We start from the raw sequence: 6000 nt of genomic DNA, 5'->3' as shown, positions 1-6000 counted from the left end.
ATGAGGCCATTCCAAGCAGAGAGCAAAAATGGAGAAATGATCATGAGCATTGTACTAGTGGGGAATGTGAGGAGGCTGGCATTGTAGAATGAAATATGTACTTGAGGATTGGATTTGGATTATGGGCAGGCAGGATTGCAAAGGTAATCTGAAGTTAGAGTATTGTTAGCAAGTAACCAAAAGGGACTTTCTCATGCATAACAGCCAAGAGGAAAGGGGTAACATTATACCTGAAGACGTTTATCTGGAATTCCCTTTGGGTGCATGTGTCACTCAAAAGTATGAATGCTCTTAAGTTCTCCTTGTTCATGACCACCAGTAGACCACAGAGGAAGATCTACACTATACACATTCTGGGGAGCTGAGATGTGAGAAGAAACACTGGGAACTATATAATAGTGCTAGGTATTCTTAGACCTAATTCTAAGTTTGTTACTCATCATTTTCTGTGAAGGCACTAAGTTCAACTTTGAAAAAAAAAAAAGAAGTTCCCTGTTCAACTTTTGGGGACAGAAAGGTTAAAGTGCATCCAAAAAGGTGACAACTTAATCTCCTTGATACCTGCTGGATGCTGGAAGGAGACACAGGAGCATGAATAGGTAGGAGAAGCTATGATCTGCTGTAGAGAGCAGCCTGAGTTTGAAAGAGACAACTGGGTGCTGTGGGTCATGCCTGTAATCCCAGCACTTTGGGAGGCTGAGGCGGGCAGAACACTTGAGGTCAAGAGTTCGAGACCAGCCTGTCCAATGTGGGGAAACCCTGTCTCTACCAAAAATGCAAAAAAATTAGCCAGGCATGGTGGTGGGTGCCTGTAGTCCCAGCTATTTGAGAGGCTGAAGCAGGAGAATTGCTTGAACCCAGGAGGTGGAGGTTGCAGTGAGCCGAGATCGCTCCACTGCACTCCAGGCTGGGTGACAGAGCGGAACCCCATCAAAAAAAGAAACAAACAAACAAACAAACAAACAAAACCAAGAAACTAGGTCAGAGAAATGGACCATTTATTTAATTGGCTGGAGACCCCTTGAATTCTGTAACAATTGTCCCTGTAAATGAATGTTGTGCTAAGGTTTCTGAAGAGTAATGAGAGCTTTTGAGCAGCGAAATAACAGGATGAAAGGAGGAATTCAACAAGACAATTCAGGCAGAGGGGTGCAGGCATAAGGAAAAAACAGGCAGGAAGAACAGTTATGCAGTTATTACAAGGGTCTAGATGTCTGGAGATGAGCATGGACTGGGCAATGATAGAAATGAAGGAAAAAGAGGCAGACTCCAGAGATAATTCATAGGAGATTAGTTGGACTCAAGGGCTATCCTTCCCATTACCTGGAGGAGTAAAGGCTCATTCAGAAGCTTCGAGCTTAGAGTACCAAGGCTATGACAGCATTGCTGATATCCAAAGAGAAAGTAAGATGGAAACATTGGGGTATAGAGAAACAAGACCTATTTGGGTTTGAGTATTTTGTATTTGAAGAAAACAGTGGAGATACAACTGGAAATTCCTGAAGGATAGTAAGAGATTAAACATTTGGTCATGAAGGGAAGAGTAGGTATATTTTTAAAGACTTTCCTTCTCACCCTGGAAATAAATTTTTTTTTCCAGGACAGAATAGATTATAAAGGAGAAATTGAACAGGAGATGAGAGCATTCAAGAGCTCCATTCAAAATTATGAAACAGGATTTTCTATTTGATACTATTCTTCTTTCATTTATTCATTCAACAGATGACAAAGTTCAATGATAATCATTCTTTGAAGTTTATCTACCCAAACTGGAGCCATGTCAAAAGACTCCTTGAAGAGTGATTGCTGGGGAAGAAATCAATGGCATCAACAGAAAGAACAAAGACAGAAAATGTGAAAGGCAAGGGGAAAAGAAAAAAAAAGACTTAAAAATTTAAGAAAAAAGAGGCAAATGAAAATTAAAAAAATAGAGACTGGGCTTCTTTAATGGCTCCAACAGAAATTAAAAAAAAAAAACAACCTACATCTGCCTTTTGCTTTTGAATAAATAGAACATTTTACCAATAATGCCAAGATGACTCACAACACACATTTTATGTATCTTGTAATTTTCCTATACACTGCAAAGACAACACAGTTGCGCTAATACTAGCCAAGTCTTACATGTAATTATAGGATGCCTATAGCATTTCTAGTATAATATATTAATGAAAACCAGTTATTTAATTATGGCATAATATCATGAAAAGCTTTTATAGTCACTTGCTAAAACAGACCAAAAAATCATTTTCCCAAATATAGCTAGGGAACAGTAGAATCATATCTTGATGTCAGTAAGATGCCTTTGCTAGGGTGTAGAAACAGCTTTTCCTGTCATTAAAAGGACAAACTGTAATCCATCTGCCATGTATAATTTGACAATCTGCAATCCTTAAACAGTAGGAGGGAAAGACATGTCTTCCAAAATTTCCCCTGAAGGAGGAGGCTTTCAGCAGTTCCCAATTACTATCTAGGCCGAATGTCTCACTCGAGACATCTGCTCAGCAGTTAGTAGTGAAAACCTGGCATACAGGAGATCAGAGGTGTGCCTCATAATTATTGTTGGCCTTAAAGTGGCCAACTTTTAGAATACAAGCCAATCACTAAGTTTCAGGTGTGCATTTTGGCAACCTTTGGTGGGGTGCCCCAGACCTAACTTTTGTGCACATAAACTTCTGAGATGAGAATCTTTCTAAAGTTCAAGGTGGAAAAATTCACTGTGAAGTGAGTCTGTGTTCAGTAATGAGCCAAAGATCTTAACACATTTCTACTGATAATAGAAGAATGAAAATCATAGAATGCCATAGATCCATGTTTCCTGCAGATAAGGATTGCTTTCTCGGGACCCACTTCAGTTCATTACATTTATTAAACCAAATAAAAATCTTTCCTGGCACTGGTTCAGCATGCACAAAGCTGTTCTCTACAAAAACCTACTTTAGCTACCACATGGATGGTTTCCCAGGTAGGGGTGATTTTAAAGGGAAAATAAGAAAATGAAAGATTCCATTTTGCAGATTTAGGCTTACCTTCTGAAATCTTGAGAATGCTGGGTGAGATTTAAGACAGACTCTGTTGTCCTATCATCAGAGAAATGAAAATCAAAACCACAATGAGATACTATCTCACACCAGTCAGAATGGCTTTTGTTAAAGAGTCAAAAAATAACAGATGTTGGCCAGGCTGTGGAGAAAAGGGAGAACTGATACACTGTTGGAATGTAGATTAGTCCAGCCACTGTGGAGAGCTGTTCGGAGAGTTTGGAAAGAAATGAGTGTTGAACTACCATTCAACCCAGCAATTCCATTACTAGATGGGCCTAGATGTCTGGAAAATAAATCGCTCTACCAAAAGGAAACATGCACCTGTATGTTCATTGCAGCACTATTCACATTAGCAAAAATATGGAATCAACCCAGTTGCCCATCAACAGTGGATTGGATAAAAAAAAATGTGGTACATGTATACCATGGAATACTATGTAGCCATAAATAAGAATAAAATCATGTTATTTGCAGCAATATGGATGTAGCTGGAGGCCATTATTCTAAGTGAATGAATGTAAAAAAAGAAAACCAAATGCTCCATGTTCTTTCTTATAAGTGGGAGCTAAACATTGAGTACTAATGGACTTGAAGATGGGAATAATAGACACTAGGGACTACTACAGGGGGTGAGAGAGGGAGGGGGGAAGGGCTGAAAAACTACCCGTCGGGTACTATGCCCACTACCTGTGTGACAGGCTCAGTCACACTCGAAACCCCAGCACCACACAATATACCTTTGTAACAAACCTGCACATGTACCTCCTGATTCCAAAATAAAAGTTGGAAAAGAAAATAAAAAAGATGAACTCTTTGTGGAAAAGCAATAAGCTGAAAGGTACACATAACAGTATGGTTAATGGGGAAAAGAACCAGTTGATGCTTTCTCCATGTGCAACAGTGAGATTGTTTCAAAACAAGTACCATCTGCAAGTGTCTCTTCCCAACAGCCAAAAGACCTAATCAGGGAGGGGAAAATGACAACTTAATGTAATATGGGATCCTAGATTGGATCTCAGAAAAGAAAAAACGCACTAGTAGAAAAACAAGTAATATCTGAATAAATTCTATAGTTTAGTCAGTGGTAATTCTGCTATGTTTGTGCAAGATGCCAATATCAGGGGAAGCTGGGTGAAGGGCAGATAGGATCTTTTTGTGTCATCTTTGCAACACTTTTGCAAATCTAAAATTACTTTGAAATAAAAAGTTAAAAAAAAAAAACAGAGTCAGGTCAGTAGGAAAATTAGTCCCTGTGCCAAACACTATTTGCCAGTGTAAAGCCAAATCAACATGCTAATAGTTCTTATTTTGAGCTATTATGGAATTATGGAATTATAAAATTTCAATTATTATAGAAAATATATTAATGCTGAGTTAGGCATTTCTTTCTTTTTTTTTTAAATTGTATAAATGAGAGAACCAAGGCAAGAGCTGTGAAGTGACTTCCTTAGGAATCAACATTTAATTACATGAAGAGCTGAGAAAAACGCCTAGATTTTGTGCTTTTTTGTGCAATGTCACAGGCATAACCTAAGTAGCATGTTACTTCTCTGCAGTCAACAACCAATTCCTGAATGAGAAACAAGCATCTAATGTGTTCAAAGCACTGTGCTAGATTCTGAAAATATATGGTGCTCTCTCTGTCCATGACGGAGTCTATATTTGTAGCTATGTCTCTTTAAAATTCTCACAGTGTAGCTGAGAAGGCATATGCGCTGATAACTGAAGCTTTAAAACCAGTCGGCACTAAACATTTTATGTTAAGTAAGAAATTTTGACAATAATTATCAAAAATTATAGTTTAAGTAGAAATTATTACACAACAAAACTCTTTTCTGAAAAAAAGTTAACCCTGTGTTGTTCCTCCATATATCAGCTCTGAAAGCATACAGAACTCTGAGCTAGCAGGAGGGCAGAGGAAATACTGACTCAATTTGTTCCCACTAGGTCCTTCTCTGACTCCTTGCACATAATGTAGAGGATTGTGGTGGTAACGGGAAGAGGCTTGCCATACTTCCTTTGGACAAGATGCCTTTGCCCCTTTCTGTATTTTTTCCAGGGAATGTTACCTCAAGGGAAATATAAGGAGGTTATTCACGTCAGAAACAGTGGTTCTAAAAGTACAATGCAAGTAAAAGATATTATCTGGAAAGGGAGCAAAGAAGTTGAAGAAGGAAAGATGAGCAGCCTGCACAATAGTGAAATGAGAGAGTTTCATATGTTTCCATGATTTTAATTGTGGAAAATGTGGAAGGGTGAGTTGAAGCTGTCTCATCAGTGGCTTTGATTTTAGCAATTTGTATTCCTAAAAGCAAGCCTTCCTGAACAAGCAGGACCTGGCGGCAGAATTGCAGAGTACATGTTGCCAAGTGCATAAACAAGTTTATTTTCCAACTTTCGTCAATATCAAGCCATCACAATTTTCTCTTTTTTTTTTTTTCAAGAAATCAAAGGTTATTATAAAGCCTTCGCAGACCAACCCCAGCTCGCCATCAGGTCTTTATTTTCTTCAGGCTCATCTTACATTCGTCCTAGGGCAGTAATTTAATATGTATTATGAGTTGCTTGACAATCCTAGATTTTTCATTCAGATACAATGTTTCCTTGAGAATTCTAGAATGATAGCCAACGTGGTATAAGATTCTGTAGTAACACATCAATTTTTCCTGAAAAGCAAATGTCAGTCTTATGCTCCACGGGAGATCAGATAATGTTTGAAGGCAGCGACTCGGTCTCCAGCGGTTTTGTAACCCACCCATCCCTTGACACTGTTTTCTCAACAGTTAAGTGTTTAATAAATCTTAACTGACTGACTCACTGAGTAAATGAATAAATGAGTGATTTGTTGGATGAGTTAAATAAATGATTTCACATAAATCATTCTTAACAATGCCTGGCATTTCTTCCCCAAGAGGCAGATCCTGTGATTTAAAATTATTCTATTAAATAAAAAAGG

The sequence above is a fragment of the Theropithecus gelada genome, chromosome 8 (genome assembly GCF_003255815.1).
Source record: "Theropithecus gelada isolate Dixy chromosome 8, Tgel_1.0, whole genome shotgun sequence".
NCBI classification, from domain to species: Eukaryota; Metazoa; Chordata; class Mammalia; order Primates; family Cercopithecidae; genus Theropithecus; species Theropithecus gelada.
The sequence above is the reverse complement of the archived record's forward strand: the minus strand, read 5'-3'. Positions refer to the sequence as shown.